Source organism: Giraffa tippelskirchi, chromosome 13 (assembly GCF_054371585.1).
Source record: "Giraffa tippelskirchi isolate mGirTip1 chromosome 13, T2T-mGirTip1v1.2.pri, whole genome shotgun sequence".
NCBI lineage: Eukaryota > Metazoa > Chordata > Mammalia > Artiodactyla > Giraffidae > Giraffa > Giraffa tippelskirchi.
The window spans coordinates 122,484,800-122,503,607 of NC_137287.1; the positions used below are offsets into that span (position 1 = coordinate 122,484,800).

The window sequence follows — 18,808 nt, forward strand, 5'->3', positions numbered from 1 at the left end:
AGGCTACAGTCCAGGGGGTCGCAGAGTTGGACACGACTGAGTGGCTGAGCACACACAATTGTTTCTCGAAGTCGAAGAACACTCAGAGGAGGGAGCGGGGGAAACACGTCCTCGGCAGGGTCCCGAACGGGAAGCAGCTGGTAGGGGCAGACGTGAGAGCTCTGGAGCGCATCTCAAGGAGGCTGCATCTCCTGAGGTTGTTGAGAAGCTGGTAGCTGAGGAGAAGGGGAGGGAGGCTCACTCACCTTTTCCACCTTGTGAACTGATCATCCTTGGGTCCAGAATGAACTCCTGGCCCCACACGAATAGTGCTGAGTTGGCCCCAACGTGCAGAAGGAGAGAGAGAGAAGAGAGCAAAGGAATCTTGATGTTCTGTGGACCAGACACGATGTACTTATATGGATTTCCATGGAGGAGCCGGTTTATATGCAACACATTCCTTCCTTGAGGTGTCTCAGGACATTCCCATAACAGTCTGTAATTATCCCAGTCAGGGCTCAAGAAACAGCACGCGACCGTGAGAAATAGCGCAGGCTGGGGTTACTGCAGTTGATAACTGGATTTGGGAAAGAGGCCTCAGAGATTCTTGTGTGTAGTGGGCTATCATTAGCCTTTTCTTCCAGAGAAAGAGTGTTACTGTCAAATCCGAATCCTTTTAAGCTTTGAGAGGCTCACTGGGTCCGACCCATAAGGGTCTTCAATCCTGGGAAGGAGGTCTCCTCTGTGCCCGCCGGGCTCCTCTGTCCGTGGGATGCTCCGGGCAAGAATACTGGAGCAGGTTGCCGTTTCCTTCACCAGGGGATTTCCCCAACCCAGGGATCGAACCCGCGTCTTTTGTGTCTCCTGCATTGGCAGGTAAATTCTTTACCACTGAGCCACCAGGGAAGCCCTTGAGAAGCATGTTAAGTCTTTATAAAATTGTTTTCCAAACTACTTATTTCTCTTAAAATTCCTCTTCCATTTTCTCCATCACTTATTCTTGGCTGATTGACCACTTTTTTAATTGGTTATTTTTATTAGTCTTCTTCCAAATGATGAGATAATAAACTAGTCCTAAGTCTGTGATGTGAACCCCAGAGTTCAAATACAGTTTTAGTGGAAGGCATGGCTGATGGGAAAAGTAGGTCAGATAGCTCGTGATAAACTGCTCCCAAGAAGGGATTTTGGCTCCATCCACAGTGGACACTTTTCCTCATTCTGACTTTATTTATTAATTTGCTGCACACAAAGTTCCTGATGAGTTCATCCAGTAATTTTATCACAACCGCTCTTGGGGGTGATCATTCCTGGGGCGTAATTTAACTCAGGGGGTTTATAGTTGGGCTATGGGCCAAAATACATGGGGAAAAATATCTCACCAGGATGCCTGAAGATCCTCGGTTTAAATATTTTGGCAATCCAACGCTTGGCAGAGGAATTCAACACAATTTTTTGAGTTCTCTTTCGTGGTCGCTTCCTTTCTTAGCTTAAGCAATGAGTTCACACGTTGGCCTGGGTGTGTGGTTCAGAGAAGAGTCCTCGGATTCCAGTTAAGCTTTGTGGAAGAGTGAGTCTAGTTGCCACCTTTACGTCTGAGGCTCTAGTTCACACTCCTTTGGCTTATTTCTAAATGTTTTTATTTTCTAATCAAAAATTATCTGAAATTCTTTCTGAAGATGTGGTACACATATACAATGGAATATTAGTCAATTATAAAAAAGGAAAATGGTGCCATTTGCAGCAACATGGATGGACCTGAGTGAAGTCAGACAGAGAGGATGAAGTATCATAAGACATCGCTTATATATGGAATTTTTTTTTTTTTAAATGATACAAATGAACTTACAAAACAGAAAGAAAGTCACAGACTTAGATAGAGAACTTATGGTTGCTGGGAGGAAGGATGGGGGAAGGGGTAGTTAGGGAGTTTGGGATGGGCATGTACACACTGCTGTATTTAAAATGGAGAACCAACCAGGACCTGCTGTGTAGCACATAACTGCTCAGTGTTATGTGGCCGCCTGGACGGGAGGGGAGTTTGGGGGAGAATGGACGCACGTATATGTTCACCTGGGACTATCTCAACATTGTTCCTTCATCATCCATCTCCCAATCCAAAATAAAAAGGTTTTTGAAAAAGAAAAAATAATCACTTCTTTCTTCTTAGAGGTCATCTCATCAGGGCTTAAAGTTCTTCTGTCTGGTGGAATGCTTTGTCTTTACTTAAAAAAAATTAGCTTGGTGCTTAGTATATAATGATGATGTCTTTTATCCGTAGGAAAAGGGCAATTGGTCCTTTTCTTTTTTTTAAGGGGGAAATGAGCTCATGTCGGGAGCACCTGATAACCGCTGGTCACAAACATTTGTTTCATTTCTTTCACTGACTTGAAGACCTTTCTGAAACACTCCTGCGCTAAGGACTCAGCCTGAAGGGCAAGAGGAGGAAATACTGCTTGCAGGTGCCCAGTGAAGGCTGATGGTGAGGCTGGGCTTCCAAGAGGGAGATGTCATCTCGTGGGATGAAGCTAGTGGTGGACATGTGGCCTGAGGGGTGACAGAAGCGATGTTCTGGCCGGTCTCACTTCCCATCCTCTGATTTCCTGCTTAGACTTGCTCCCGCTGGCTGAATCCAAATGCAGCCACTGGGAGAGGAGCTGGAGGACCACGGAGGTCAGCCTCCCAGGAAGAAACAGATGTGGCTGGGGAAGCAAAGACGTGAATAAGGGTGGTGTGATTGATCCCAGCGAAGCCTCCACACAGGGTCTCCTTTCTCCAGCCCCTTTTCCCAGCCGTTGCCACACGGGCTTCTCCCCGCGGGTGGACCCACGCCGCTCAGCACGCGGACTTCTTTGGCTTTCTTCGCTTCCGCTCGGCATCTCTCCTGCTCTCTGTCTTCTCGTCCAGCTCTCTAGTCTTAACCTTCTCTCCTCCTCTTCCTCTCTCGCTCAGCGTCTCTCCTGTCCTTGGAGCCCGCCTCAGCCTAACGAAAGGCCTGAACCTCCACTGAAAATCCTGAAGAGCTCTTTCATCAACTTTTTTTCCCAGTGAAAGGAGATGGATTCAGGAGGACAGTTCCAATTTTGAAATGGAGAGACTTGCATAAGACGATCTTTTCAGGCTATGACTATTGGTCTTGATGATCAAAAAGAATCATGATGTACTACTTACATTGTGTAGTAAGAAAAAAAAAGAACAAAAATTTTTTTGAAAGGAAAAAGAAAGCCCCATAAAAATTTGTACATCTTTTGTCAGCAAATGATCTTTGCTGTATTTTCTCATTTCCTTTAACCATCCTTTCTGGGTCTGCTGTTTTCAATTTCTAAGGCTGGTTACACCACTCAAGTGACTCAGGGAACCATCCTAAGAGTCGTGTTTCAGGCTGAATGAAATGAAGACAATTCCAGTTGCTACACACAACGCCTGTGGGCTGACAGCTGTCACATATCAATAAATCAGACTCTTAAGAATTATTGGTTATTAATCACCCCAGTCCCTGAATATGAAGATGAATTCCTTATTGCTGTGCTATCAACTTTCAAAACATACACTTATGCCTTCCATCTGAAAGAGGGGAACCTATTTCCCTTTCAAGACAGAAATTAATTTCTTTGGTTAGGACATCGCCCGTGAATTTAACGGTTCTACAGCGTGCTGAGCTCTGCTTTGAAAGCATAGTGATTCATGCGGACGTGGAGCTGGGTTTCAGAACCCTTGGAGCCTGGGCCTCCCCACTGTAGACACAGCGGCACACAGAGGGGCAGAATCCACACTATTCCTGGGTTTGTCTTTGACGATTAAAAGGTGCCTGCACGTGATGCATCAACCGCTTGTAAATTCATAATTGGGGGAGGCTCCCGAGGCTCCAGTTGCCCATAGCGTGTTAATATCAGGTTCAGAGTGTCCGGTTAGGGTGGAACGTGAAATGATACGCGGCAGCGAATGAACACGAGACCCCGCACGTGCCGGTGGAACTGTCTCTGAAGCTGCATGTGTTCTGTGAAATCGGAGGAAGGCTTCCAGATGACACTGGCTTTACCGTGTGGCCGTATTCAGGGGCCAAAGGAGTCATGATGAGCTGAACGCAGGTCCCTCTGAAGCTCCTCCAGATCGGATTGGATGCAGGGCTGGTGAGACTCCTTCGCGCCTCCTCCCCACGCCCGCACCCTCGTTCACGCGGCTGCAGCGCCATTTCCACGCGGAAGCTGCGACCTGCTTCCGCGGAGCTTGGCGTCCTTCCCGGAGGTGAGGCCTGAACGCCTCCGCCTCCCTGCTGGCTCGTGTTCCCAGTTCCCGTCTGCCTGGCGTTTCCTCGTTGTCAGAACTTGCACAGTTTGTGTCCTCTGAGTCTGCTTCTTTTGACTCGCCCAGCAATTGTGTATTTTGACCCCACCATGGCCAAAGGGTCAGCCTGCACCCCCTGCATTCGAAGGCAAGGCCTTAACCCCTGGACCGCCGGGGAGGTTCCGGTCCGAGTCCTCTTACACTCTTGTCAAGGAGACATGTAACCAGACAAGCGAATAGATAAAATCATTTCCGAGAGGGCTATGGAATATGAACGAAGTAAAATAGGGTGATGCTACAGGATAGCTTAGTGGGAGTAGGGGGGTTATTACACGAGATGGTTTTCTCTGAATAAGCTATTTTAACGCTGAGGCTCAAAGAATGAGAAAGAACCAGCAATGCAATGATCTGGAGGAAGGACGTACCAGGTAAAGGAACTGCAATTGCAAGAAGTCCCCAGGCAGGAATGAGTTTGGGTTATTGAAGGAACAACAACGGCATCAATGGAACCAGTGTGGAACATGCTTAGTGAGCAAGAGATCAAGTCAGAGTGCATGAGGGCCTGGGCTATGTGCACCATGATGCGCAGTTTTGACTTTATTCAGTTACATCATCCAACTGCACAACCTACATATCGTTACTTCCTTCCCTATCCATCTTAGGTATCACGGTTCATTGTTTTAATCTCTCCTTTGAAAACATCTTCCCCTTTTATATTAGTTAGCTGTTGCTGTGTAACAAATTATACCAAAAAAATTTTAGGAATTCTTGGACAGTTCTGTCTTACAAGACTGCAATCAGGATAACTGTAAGTTGTCTGCAGGCGTGAATGGGCGGGGAGACTCATTCCAAGCTGACTCACTCACATGCCTGGCAGTCAGTCCTGGCTGTTGGCAGGAGGCCTTCGTTCTGGGTCCCGTGGGCCTCTCCACAGGACTTCTTGAGTGTCCTCATGACATGGTGGCTGGCTTCCCCCAGAGAGAGTGATCCAGGAGGGTGCAAGGTGAAAGTCACAATGCCTTTTATGACCCAGCCTTGGTAATCACACACCACCACTTCACAACACCTACCAGTCACACAGGTCATCCTGATTCGCGTGGAACCGCAGCGGCCCCACAGGGGCAGCTTGGCTCTCTGCACCTTCTAAGGATGAACGCAAACTGATGCGGTGTCTACTATTTTCATGTTTTTTTTCTGATACTCATTTGAAGACATAAATCGCGGAAATGGAGAACCCATGCTCTGGGGTCACAAAGAACGCTGGACTCAAAGATCAGGTTCACCGCTCCTTGGCCCTGGGACCTGCAGCGCATTTCTTAACCTCGCCGAGCTTCCATCTCCTCATGTGAACACTGGAGCTCACTCCACCTTGCGGCTCACGGCCAACATGAAAACTACAGTGAGATGATGCTTTAAAACCAACGTAAAAATAGACAGCTAGTGGGAAACTGCCGTATAGCACAGGGAGCTCAGCTCGGTGGGACGGCTTACACGGCGGGCGGGATGGGGTGGGAGGGAGGCGCAGGAGGAGGGGACAGCTGTGCGCAGAGCTGACTCGCGTTGCTGTACAGCAGGAGCCGCCCCAGCATATTGTAAAGCCGGTGCCCTCCCATCATGAGTGAATGAGTAAGGAGTCTGTGTGGCGCGTGGCTGTGTCTGTCACACATATACAAGCAGTGCTCTGAATTCGGTGACACTGTATTAATTTGAGAAACTGTATTTTGTTACACATTCACTTCTGCTCAAATAAAGGAAATAAGCTAAGTTTTAATGAAAAAACAAATGAAAGACATCCAAACAAAAACAGATTTAGCCATAATAATTGTCACACAAATTTTCAGTATATGTTATCAGCCACTGTCTTTGCTCTTACTTCTTTTTTCATTACCGCAGAAGGCAGTTACTCTTTGACATATTTCACGAAGTTTGGCGATTTCACAAAGTTCAGCCTGCGGTCCGTGTAGATTGAAGAGACAGTGGACTTGGTGGTCTGGATGACCTCATGTAATGCATATTCAGGATGCCAGACATTCAGACCTGTCATAAAAATTTCCCCTTCAATACGGTAAGATTTGGCAGGAGCAGTGTTTGTCCTCAGAGGAGCCGTGAGTCAAGCATTGGGCCAGCTCAATAGGAGCATCTAAGTTCAACCCCAGTGCAAAATCTAATCAGCACCCAGAGTCAACGGGTGAGCTGATGGTTCAGGTATTTATATCAGAAGGTGTTAAAAGATTATTTGGAACATGGTGGAGGATAGGAAACGGGATTTCAAATCCATTCCAGAATGACATTTCTTGACAGTCTTCTAGGAAATGAAGTTAATGAACTTTTGAAGATCATTCATCTTTTTTTCAACTAAGGTTTTTGCTGGACATGAGTTTCAACTAAAGTTTCGATGGACATGAGTTTGAGCGAGCTCCAGGAGTTGGTAAGGGACAGGGAAGCCTGGCGTGCTGCAGTCCATGGGGTTACAAAGAGTCAGACACGACTGAGCAACTGAACTGTACTGAAGGTTTTTGAGCGCTTACTATGTACCAGACACTAGGCTAGCTTCTGGCAAAGTAGCTAAGAGCAAGTCTGCCTGAACCCCAACTCTCACGGTGTGCAAAATTTAAGTCAGCAGCTGGAGAGCGCGTAGCCCTTTTTATTCTGTTTGATGGCTTAACTTTCTACAAGTTGCTAGAAATTGCTAGAAACTTGAGGGATTTCCATCCGTATGTTCAAATGAATAATGGCCTTAGTGGCAGGTATAACATTTGTACCCAGTTAATCAGCGACCTAATTATTCAATAGCAGATAAAAATGTATTAACTTGTTGAGATAAACGTGTCTCCTAGAGCCAATGTTTAGAACTAAAGTATCAACATATTTTGAGCAATAATGTCATGATCACAAATCATTTTTCTCAATTGTCTTTCTGAGGGCTAATATGAGATCCCTGGGAACTGTTTGTATTGCAAGATAAACACACTGATAATGAATAGATTCCCAAGGCAATTTCCAACACTGGTGTGGAAATCTATACATTCCCTAAGCTCTGTTTGCTTCAAAGGCAGGTGGAATTCCTTCTGAATTGGGTAAATGGAATGCATTCTGTAAACTGCTCCTTTTGTTACAATTAGCTCAGTAGCTCCTGTGGTTCCTAATTTGGTCAGTCCCATCTGACCTGACAAGCCAATTCTTTGTTCAACTGCTAATCCATAGTGCAGATTTTAATCTCCAACAATTAATAACTCATCCCTACATATCTTGGATAGTTCACCACTGCCAGTATGGGCATTTTTACAGTTGTGTGTACAGGTCTCTAGGGAGACAATATATGTTTGTGAAATGAATGCATGCTTCTTTTCATTTTCAATTCAATGACTGGAATTTGCATCTAACACTTGAAATTTTGCACCACACTGAAATGATAGCTCAACAGAGAAAAATTCTAGCATGAGCAATAGTTCTCGACTGGGGTAATTTCACCTCCCAGGGGACATTTGGCAGTGTCTGGTGACATCTTTGGCTGTCACCATTGAGAGAGGTTGCTATTGGCATCTAGCAGGTAGAGAACCTGCTGCTGCTGCTGCTGCTAAGTCGCTTCAGTCGTGTCCGACTCTGTGCGACCCCATAGATGGCAGCCCACCAGGCTCCGCCGTCCCTGGGATTCTAGAGAACCTGGGATGCTACTAAATACTCTGCAGTGCACAGGACAGCAACCCTACAACAAACAATTATTTAGCCTTAATGTCACTAATGCTGCTGCTTAGAAATGCTGATTCACCAGGGTGTGTGTTAGTCACTCAGTTGTGTCCGAATCTTTGTGACCCACTGGACTATAGGCCACCAGGCTCCTCTGTCCATGGGATTCTCCAGGCAAGAATATGGAGTGGGTTGCCATTTCCTTCTCCAGGGGATCTTCCCGACCCACGGGTCGAACTCGGGTCTCCTGTATTGCAGGTAGATGCTTTACCATCTGAGCCACCAGGGAAGTCCGATTCACCTGGGTGGGTCTAGATAATTGTTTAAAAAAAAAAACCTGTATTTTATACAAAAGAGAAGACAAGTTACTTAATTTATCCAAACCTGTTTACTGATGTGTGCCCTGCGGTTGGTGACAGTAGTGACCTCTTGCTGTTGCTGTGCATTGAAGATGTGGGACGATTCCTGCTGGTGCAGTGGTCAGGGCTCTGTGCTTTATCTGCCGAGGGCCTGGCCTCGACCCCCGGTCAGGGAACTAAATCCCGTAAGCTGGTGGCACAGCCGAACAAATAAGTAAATAAGTTGAGTAATATATACAGAGTGCGGACTGTATTGTTGGCGCATAGTACGCGCTTCGGTCGACGACTCCTGCTATTATTACCATTAGCTTCTCTGTGTAGAGAGCAGTGATGTCAGCCTCCGGGATGCCCGCCACTGGTGCTCATCTCTCATGTGGTCTGCACTGGGCGGGGCAGACCTCCATAACCAACAGGCTATTGCAGAAATGACTTGTGTGACTTCCAAGCTTATGCCCTAAAAGAAAATGTGACTTCTGCCTTGCTCTCACTGGGGGGGATCAGCTGGGCTCTAAGTCCATGTAAGAAACGCTGTAGAGATGTCCACCTGGTGAAGAATAAGGCGCCCTCCAAATGGCCAGCAACTTGCTGCCCCACGAGGGAGCCATCCTGGCGAGGGTTCCTCCAGCCTCAGTCGAGCTTTGCGTGGGGGGAAATGTAAATGACTTATACTGACCCAAGAAGAAAAAGAAAATCTGGGTAAATCAATAATCAACAGAGCGATTGGTGCAGTGGTGGTCAAACACCTCCATGCCTGTGTCAGAGCTGGCTCCACAGGTGAGGGACCTTCCCTGGCCAGGCACATGGGACCCCAAGCTTAGATGGGCCCTTGATTCAATGCCTTGTGCCACTACCTTGAAATTCTTAAATCATTTTAAACAAGAAGCTCCTCATTTTTAGTTGACACCGGATCCTGCAAATTATGTAGCCAGTCCTGCCCACGCTTGTGTAGTTTCATAGGGGTATAACTTTTAAAGTATTGATAATCTAAAGCCTTTTTGGAAACAGGAAAAGCAAGCAAGTTACCCGTTTATTTTAGAAGACTAGCACAGTTTTAAGTTTCCAGGATCTCTAGAACAAAGTCATTTAAACGTGTAGGGATAAAATGTGACTTCATCGGATTGGCCAGAACACGAGTAACTACCGGAGTCATTCATTACCAAGGAGGTTTGATGCTGACCTCCACACACAAACTGCCCTTTCCTCCAATGAAGTTGTTTTCTGATTTTTTTCCTAGTCAAAACAGGAACATGTTGGACAAACTTATCCTAAGTTCATTCCAGGCTAGTTGATGAGTTAACTATTTTAAGCTCTTCCGGTACTTGTAGACTTTTAAAGCCTTAATGTGAATTTTTTTGCAGGTCACTTGCTAGTGAATCATGGAAAAAATTGGCAAATTGAATGGATGTTTGTCCAAAGTCAGACTCAGCACCTTTATCCAGAAACTCTAAGGAAAAAAAAAGATGAAGTTTGTCTCGGGAACTTCATGAAGACCACAATGGTAGCATACTCTGCTGGGTCTATGGTTCTGATCTAGTCAACACTGTCTTTAGAAGGCAGTTCTGAGCCAGTCTTTGTGGCCCTTATGCTTTTAGTTGCTTGTTTTAGTTAATCATCCGCTTCTGTTATTTAATGCAAACCAGAACCCACTTTGCTGATGAACCAAAAACATCAGTGCCTCCATTCTTACTCACTTTCGTGTTTCCTGCCTTATTTTCATTTATTCATTTTCAATGATAACTCATATGTGGGGTTTTCCGACAGCCGAAAGGTACCTGAAATTAAAAATCTCAGAACGTTTTGGAGAACAATGATGACAGATAATTTCCTACCATTCAGGTGTTAAAAAAAGAACTAATCAATCCAAGTTTGCAAGGTGGGATGAGCTTGTCTCCCTAGTGAATGACGCTTGGAAAGCAGAGAACTTCCAGGAGGGAATAAGGAGCAAATCTTGCAGTGTGAGAATAGAATTGCTTTATCTTTAACAGGCATACAATTTAATAGGATGTAGTAGGTATTTGTTGGATAAATCAGTGCATGACACTGTTCTGATGGTTAATTTGGGACTTACTAGGCTCTTTTCTCGAGTGGGGCTTCCCAGGTGGTGCTAGTAGTAAAGAACCCACCTGCCAATGCAGGAGACAAGAGAGAAGTGGATTTGATCTCTGGGTCCGGAAGATTCCCCAGAGGAGGGCATGCCAACCCACTCCAGTGTTCTTGTCTGCAGGATCCCATGGACAGAGGAGCCTGGAGGGCTACAGTCCATGGGGTCACGAAAGAGTCAGGCACAACTGAAGTGACTTGGCGCGCAGACTTCTTTTTGGACTTTCCTACCCTCATTTTCTTGCCCTGCGGACACCCCAACACAGATACTCACTCATAAAACCAACTGAAGAGAGTTTGCTGTAGGACCGATGTGACAACCCTTTATGACAAAATCGGGGGTGACACCCCCGCCAGCACCCTTGCCACAGTCTGCCAGTCTTGCCCGTCCTTCCAGGGGTTGTTTAAAGACGTGAATCACAGGAGGTGGGAGACACAGTGGCCACCTCCGTGTCTGGGCTCCACGGCCAAACCTCCTGAGGTCAAATCCCGGCCCCACTGCATGAGTTCCAAGAACCATAAGCATTTATGAATCTCCAAGCCTGTTTCCTCACCTGTGAAATGGAGCATCTACTCAGCCCTTCCTCCAGGGTTATTGAATTCTAGCAGTTCCTCATCTCCAGACCCTCTCGGGCCATTTTCATGCTGGCTGCCTGACATCACTCCCTATCAACCCCCCTTTAAAATGTAAACCCTGGTCGGGGGACTAAGATCCCACCTGCCTCGTGTTGCAGCCAATAGATTTTTTTAAAAAATAAAATGTAAATCAACTTACTTAAAAAGCAAATTTAATAATACTCCTAGAAATTTTTAAGTAGTTAGTATCATTATGGAAGATAATTGTAAGCACACATTAATAGTAATAAAAAGTACTTGTGTGCAGACCTCCAAAACTCATCCTGCACATCATCTGTGAAGGCTGTGTTTGTGCCCTTGAGTGGCTGGGGCCAAGAGGGCGGCGTGCAAAGACCCTGAGCTCAACTCTGCTCACGAACACACCAAAATCACACCCATCTGCAGAACAGTCCTCAGAGAAAAAGACCAGGACCAGCATAGAAGATCTTCCACAGCTAAAGACATAAAGAAGGAACCATGGCGAGATGAGGAGGGCAGACCCGCGATGCAGTCAAGTCCTGAACCCCCAGGTACACGACCCCCCAAAGCAGGGAGCGCTTACACCGCAGGGGTTCTCCCGTGGGAGCGAGTCCTCTGAGCCCACAGGGCTCTCCAGCCCAGGGTCCTGCCCTGGGGAGAGGAGCCCTTGGAGCATTTGGCTTTGAAGGCTGGCAGGGCTTAACTTTGGGAGCCCCCCAGGACTGGGGGAAACAGAGGCTTCCCTGGTGGTCTGGTGGTGAAGACTCTGCCTGCCACGTAGGGGACCCCGCGGCCGCCAGGACCACGGAGCCCTTGCCCTGCGATGGAAGTTCCCACAAGCTTCACGCGGCTAAGACCTAACGCAGCCAAAACTGACTAAATACATATCTGTTTTAAAAAACAGGTGCATATGAGTCAAACGTTTTGCAACAACAATAAAAGGGCCCACAGCCTCTTACGTGCCCCCGGCCGTGTGCAAAAGCAGCCGGTGGACCGGAGCCTGGGCCGGCCCCCGCTGGTCCTGGAGCGCGCCCGGGAGGCAGGGACAGACGCCGGCGGCGGGGACACCCTCGGGACTGCGTGGACCGTGCTGCCTGCTGGCCGCCGCCCCGGGGGCCTCCCTCCTGCGCAGGGGGAAGGCCGGGCCCACCAGGCAGCCCTTGGGCACAGCGTGGGCACGTCTCAGGCCACGTGACCAACCGGCCAGGGACCCAGCCCCACCCGCCAGCAGGGAGCCTGCCTAGAGACCCCCGAGCCCACAGTCCTGCCCCCGGAGTTCAGGCCTCAGTTCCAAGAGCCCCTCCGTGTCCGGGCTGCCCTCCAGAGAGCTGGCTCTTTGTGCCGGGCCGGCCTCGGCCACCAGGGGGCGGGTGCCAGACGCAAGAAACACTAGGATCTCAGGCCGTAACTAATTAATAAAAAAACCCCCAGCAGAATCTGTCTTGCCGTGTTGAGGAACTAAGATCCCACACGCCAAAGAGCACCGCGAGCCACAGCTACTGAAGCCCCGAGCGCCGGCGCCCACGTGCCACGAGCAGAGAGGCTGAGCACGCAACGGAAGGGCCCGCGTGAAGCAACCGAGACTCCAGACCGAGAGATCAAGACATCAGTGAAGTTCTTTTTCGGCTGCACGGACTCTGCATTTGCTGTTTTTGGGTTTTTTTGCACGAGCTTCTCTAGTTTCAGCGGGGGGGCTACTCTCTAGTCGCAGTGCGCAGGCCTCTTATTGCAGGCCTCGTGGCTCCCACACTCTAGAGCGCAGGCTCGGTAGTTGGGGTGCCGGGCTTAGTTGCCCCGCAGCATGAGGGATCTTCCCAGACCAGGGATCAAACCTGTGTACCCTGCATTGTCAGGCAGATTCTTATCCACTGTACGGCCAGGCAAGTCCAATAAATAAATATTTTCAAAAAAATCAAATAAGTGAAATTTGTTAGTGCACAATAAGCTTAAAAAATAAAACACCCCACTATCCCCCAGCTGGGGGGTCCAGCTGAACCCTGGCTCTGACCCCTTGTAGGTAAACACAAGCTTCGGAATATCCCAGACCCCATACTCCACCGTGTCAGGAACCAGCCCCTCCACCAGTGAGCTGACACCAGCTCTGGAGTCCCTGAGCCACACAACCAGACTCCAGGACCCAGCTGCCCCCGCCAGTAGTCTGGAACTTACCCCAAGTCCTGACTTCACCCGCCAGTGGGTGGGCAACAGCCCAGGAGTCTCCTGGACACTCTCTGCCCCTCAGGGAGACAGCGTAAGCTCTGGGGGTTCCTGGGATTCCACAGACAGCTGCTCTGTGATCCGGGCCCACCAGCCAGCAACCAGCAGCCTGTGCACAAGGCAAGGCCTGGCAATCAAGCAGACTGGGGGTCAACCACGCCTCCCAGACCACCACATGGTCAGCCCTCCATAACAGAGGGGCCCACGCGGCCCTCATTGGGGAACTGCTGGGGCATAGAGCTGGGGTGATTAGAGGGATGTGCACTGCTGTATACGTAGGCTGCCTCCTGCGAAAAGCCGCTTCTCCAAGGCTGCAGACACCGAGGCTCACTGTAGTGGAGATGACGACAGTTAAAGAGAGGAGAGGATACTGAAACAATAAACACCAGACAAGAGCCTCTCGTGAGGCCACGCTTGATTCGTCAGCAGAAACTTTGCAGGCCAGAGAGGAGTAGCATGATATATTTAAAGGGAATGAAAAGGGCTGTTTAAAGAGATAGAAGGGAATGACTTACCCCCAAGAATACTCTACTCACCAAGGCTCTTGATCAGATTTGATGGAGAAATCAAAAATTTTACAGACAAGCAAAAGCTATAAGAGTTCAGCGCCACCAAACTATCTTTAGGAGAAATGTTAAAGGGGAACGTCCCTGGTGATCCGGGGGCTAAGGCGCTGTGCTCCCAATACAAGGGCCCCAGATTCGACCCGGTCAGGGCGCTAGAGCCCGCAGGCTGCATCGAGACCCTGTGTGCCCCAACCAAGACCGGGCATCGCCGATAAATAAATAAATATTAAAAGATAGGAAATTCTCTAAGAGAAGGAGATGAGGTCACTACTAGAGACAAGAAAAGGATGAAGTGAAAAAGCTCCCGGGTAAAGATAGGAAGGCACACAGCAAAGGGAGAAAACCAGCCACACACAAAGCTCGCAGGGAAGTTAAAAGACAAGAGTAACAACGTCCTTTCTATCCACAATAAGCAGTTAAGGGACACACAAAACAATTAGATGTAAAATATGGTATTAAAAATAGCAATGGTGAGGCGAGGATAAACCCAGTGTTGTTAAAAATGTACTTAAAATTAAGAGACCAGCAACATAAGACAATCATGTACACGTATATACTGCGATAGAAAACCTCATGGAAGGGACTGCCTGGGGGTCCAGTGACTAAGACCCCACGCTCCCAATGCACGGGGCCCTGGTTCCATCCCTGGTCAGGGAAATAGACCCCGCAGGCTGCAGATAAGACCTGGCACAGTTCAGTTCAGTCGCTCAGTCGTGTCCAACTCTCTGCGATCCCATGGACTGCAGCACGCCAGGCCTCCCTGTCCATCACCAACTCCTGGAGTTTACTCAGACTCATGTCCATTGAGTCAGTGATGCCATCCAGCCATCTCATCCTCTGTCACCCCCTTCTCCTGCCTTCAATCTTTCCCAGCATCAGGGTCTTTTCAAATGAGTCAGTTCTTTGCTTTAGGTGGCCAAAGGATTGGAGTTTCAGCTTCACCATCAGTCCTTCCAATGAATATTCAGGACTGATTTCCTTTAGGATAGACTGGTTGGATCTCCTTGCGGTCCAAGGGACCCTCAAGAGTCTTGTCCAACACCACAGTTCAAAAGCATCAATTCTTTGGCACTCAGCTTTCTTTATAAACTCTCACATCCATACATGACTACTAGAAAACCATAGCTTTGATAATATAATATAAGCACAATTAATGCTTCACAATTATGTGTCTGGACTTAGTTTTCCAACCCTTCTCATTACTGTGTTGCAGGCAACCGTCACCCACCAGTCAGCGCCTGGACACACCAGGGACACCGACTGGCCTCCATAGCTGTCACCTGGGGTAAAGAGACCAGAGCAAATTACAACTAAAGAAGCATCCAAACCAAAGGAAGGAATCGCCTGATTAAAAAGAAAACAAGTGCACATAAAAAAAATGCAAAACATTTCTCATTCAAGTGTGTGCAGCAATTCTTAATATTAATTTTGACTTCCAGACTTCTTTTCTCCTCCTCATCTCACCTTTCTGCTCGAAGTGTGCAAAAAGTACCTGATGCCCTTTTGCACTAAAGCAAACACATTTGGGAGGAAAAAGCAGCCAGTGTGCACATCTTTTAATTAATTTTAAAAGCATCGGTACTTGGGAGTTGATGCTACTTGGAAAGCCCAGGTGCAAGGCATCCAGATGATTAAGCGTTCTGCAAATATTCTTTTTGCTGATAAACGGAGGCTCTGCAGGACGGAACAATCACGGACAGCATAAGTGATTATGTCATTTGGGTCAACGTCCGATTCAGGCGATTAGAGAAAGTTCAACAAATTAGGCTGAATCACAAACGGAGCCTTGGCTTTCGACCAAAGTTGTTCAATAGGCTTTGCCAAATACATGCTGATAGATTAATCTGACCCACCCATTTACACGTTCTCTGAATGCTACGAAGTGTAGGGAAATGAGTAAGGCCTGTGGCGTCAAAGAGATTGGGGTTTGGGTCTAAGTTTTCTGCTTACCGTGTTTCCCTGAGTGAAATATTTGACTTCTGCGAGCTTATTTAAAAGTGGGGCAATTCCTAGCTCCCTGGCAAGGCTATCTGAGGATTAGTTGAGACAAGGTACAGGAAAGGGCCTTGAAGACAATAAATGTTAATCGCCCTAATTAAATATTTGTGCATGTTAGTTTGTTACTGAAATTCAGTGAGATTCCATGAAGGCCAAAGGGAATGTATAGTCAGTTCCTAGGAGTTGCAAAATGAAGTTTCAAAGTGAGGTGTAAGGGCTTCCCTAGGGGCTCAGTGGGTAAAGAATTCACCTGCCAATGCAGGGGTGTGGGTTTGATCCCTGGGTCGGGAAGATCGCCTGGAGGAGGAAATGGCAACCCACTCCAGTACTCTTGAGTGGGAAATCCCATGGACAGAGGAGCCTGGCGGGCCACAGTCCATGGGGTTGCAAAGAGTTGGACACGACTTAGTGACTAAACAACAACAACAATCCTTATAAAGGGAGCTGTTTTTCATATTTGCCTTTTGATCCAGAAATACGAGTTCTGACACCGCCCCTGCTCTGCACCAAGCACTGAGCTAGGCACATGCTGACTTTTCTTATTCCCACAAGAACACGTGCACATGAGGTGTTTCTGTCTCTATTTAATAGCTGAGGCCCAGAGAAGCTGAGTAAACACAAGTCACACAGCTAGGAGATGAGGCCGAGAGGATGAAAACCCAGCTGAAGTTAGTAATTCCAAATTTGCGTTTTTCCCATTACCAAGGTGGAGTTGATGAGGCAGGGAACTTTAAGTGTTTCATTAGAGAAGAGGTGCATTGGAGAATTGAGTTCTCAAGTCAACCAGGAAATGCAAGCATTGCTTAGAGTTATGATAACTTTCACATCCCGTAAACCATCCACAAGTGAAAGTGAAGTCGCTCAGTTGTGTCCGACTCTTTGCAACCCTGTGGACTGTAGCCCGCCAGGCTCCTCTGTCCCTGGGATTCTCCAGGCAAGAATACTGGGGTGGGTTGCCATTTCCTTCTCCAAGGTGCATCGTAAAGTCATCTCTCATCAGTCCACCCAGTTAGCATTCCCTCCAGGGCTGGAAGAGGTTGAAAGCAACATGAAGTGGTTAGCTTGTGTCTCGGGGCTGTGTCATATGAAAAAGGGCTTCCCAGGAGGCTCAGTGGCCAAGAACCTGCCTGCCAGTGCAGGCGCCGCAGGACTCTCCAGTTTGACCCCTGGGTTGGGAAGATCCCCTGCAGGAGGGAAGGGCAACCCACGCCAGTGTTCTTGCCTGGAGCATCCCACGGACAGAGGAGCCTGGTGGGCTACAGTCCATGGGGTCGCAGAGAGTCAGACACCGCTTAGAGACTAGGCACGCAGACATGTGGAAAGTGCACACCCTCCACTCCTAGAACCATACAGAGGGCAGCAAGGTGCTCACTCTTTGAGATGTGCAGGGAGAGTGAGACAAGGGCTGGACCTCACGCCCAGGGTCCCCTCATTAGTGAGGCTCCTGGACTCGCTTGTGTTCCCGTCTGCCCTCGTCAGCCCTCTGCTCTGAGCGAGGGTGGTCGGTCTCGGGGTTAAAGGTGCACATAATGCAGCTCTGCTCCACTACCTGCTTACAAGTAGTTGTGATCGTTTAGTCGGTCAGTCATGTCCGACTCTTTTGTGACCCCAGGGACTGTAGCCCGTCAGGTTCCTCTGTCCATGGGCTTTCCATGAATACCGCAGTGGGTTGCCACTTCCTTCTCCAGGGGATCTTCCCAGCCTAAGGCCTGAACTCTCATCTCCTGCATTGCCAGGTGGGTTCTTTACCACTGAGCCACCTGAGAAGCCCTGCTTATAAGTAGTAGTTGACCTAAACAATAATAAATAAAATAAAGAATTTTCTACTATTCAGAGGAGCAGTGGCAATCTTATGTGCAGAATCTTGGCTGCAAATGTCAAGGAAATCCCTTCATCTCTCAATTCTCTCCTTCCTCTCCCCTTTTTAAAATATTTACTTGATTTATTTATTTGGCTGTGCTGGGTTTTTTTAATTTCACTTTAGTTTCAATTAAATTGACGCCAGGTCTTTTTAATTTCATTTCAGTTTCAATTTAATTGGCACTTCAATTAAATTAAAAGATGCTAGCTCCTTGGAAGAAAAGTTGTGACCAACCTAGACAGCATATTATAAAGCAGAGACATTACTTTGCCAGCAAAGGTCCATCTAGTCAAAGCTATGGTTTTCCCAGTAGTGTATGGATGTGAGAATTGGACTATAAAGAGAGCTGAGCGTTGAAGAATTGATGCTTTTGAACTGTGGTGTTGTCTGTCCTAAAGGAAATCAACCCTGAATATTCATTGGAAGGACTGATGCTGAAGCTGAAACTCCAATATTTTGGCCACCTGATTCAAAGAACTCACTCATCTGAAAAGACCCTGATGCTGGGAAAGATTAAAGGCAGGAAGAAAAGGGGAAGACAGAGGATGAGATGGTTGGATGGCATCGCTGACTCGATGGACATGAGTTTGGGTAAAGTCCAGGAGTTGGTGATGGACAGGGAGGCCTGGCGTGCTGCAGTCCATGGGGTCACAAAGAGTCTGACATGACTGAGTGACTGAACTGAACTGTGCCAGGTGTTAGCTTTAGCACGTGGGATCTTTTCTTAGTTGTGGCATTTGGAATCTTTACTTGCAGCAAGTGGAACCTAGTTCCCTGGCGAGGGATCAAACCTGGGCACCCCTGCACTGGGGGCATAGAGTCTCAGCCACTGGACCACCAAGGCAGTCCCCTTCCTTCCTTTTTTCCTTCCCTCTTCTTCCCGCCCCCTGCTCCTCTCAATTACCTGGCCACCGCAAAAGCCAAGTGGATTGCATTCCCAGTGTATCATCAAGAACTGGTTTCACATTTGTTGTTGTTCAGTCACTTAAGTGAAATCTCTCAGTCGTGTCTGACTCTTTGTGACCCCATGGACTGTGGCCCGCCAGGCTCCTCCATCCATCGGATTCTCCAGGTAAGAATACTAGAGTGGGTTGCCACTTCCTTCTCCAGGGGATCTTCCTGACCCAGGGATCGAACCCAGGTCTCCCACATTGCAGGCAGATGCT

General features: G+C 47.9%; 1 protein-coding gene and 1 long non-coding RNA gene across 2 annotated transcripts in view; one reads left to right on the top strand and one right to left on the bottom strand.

The window, feature by feature from the left end:
* BCAS1 (brain enriched myelin associated protein 1) overlaps positions 1 to 5,226 on the bottom strand; it is a 143,339-nt gene extending 138,113 nt beyond the window's left edge. The window contains exon 1 of the mRNA XM_081557300.1: positions 5,127 to 5,226. The gene's annotated coding sequence lies outside the window, so the exon portion shown is untranslated. The remainder of the gene's footprint in view (positions 1 to 5,126) is intronic.
* A 105-nt stretch (positions 5,227 to 5,331) lies between these two features.
* On the top strand, positions 5,332 to 9,996 carry LOC145532413 (uncharacterized). Its single transcript, XR_014073213.1, has 3 exons — positions 5,332 to 5,659; positions 6,154 to 6,325; positions 9,665 to 9,996. It is a non-coding gene; the product is annotated as an uncharacterized LOC145532413 (long non-coding RNA).
* Positions 9,997 to 18,808: the final 8,812 nt, after the last annotated feature.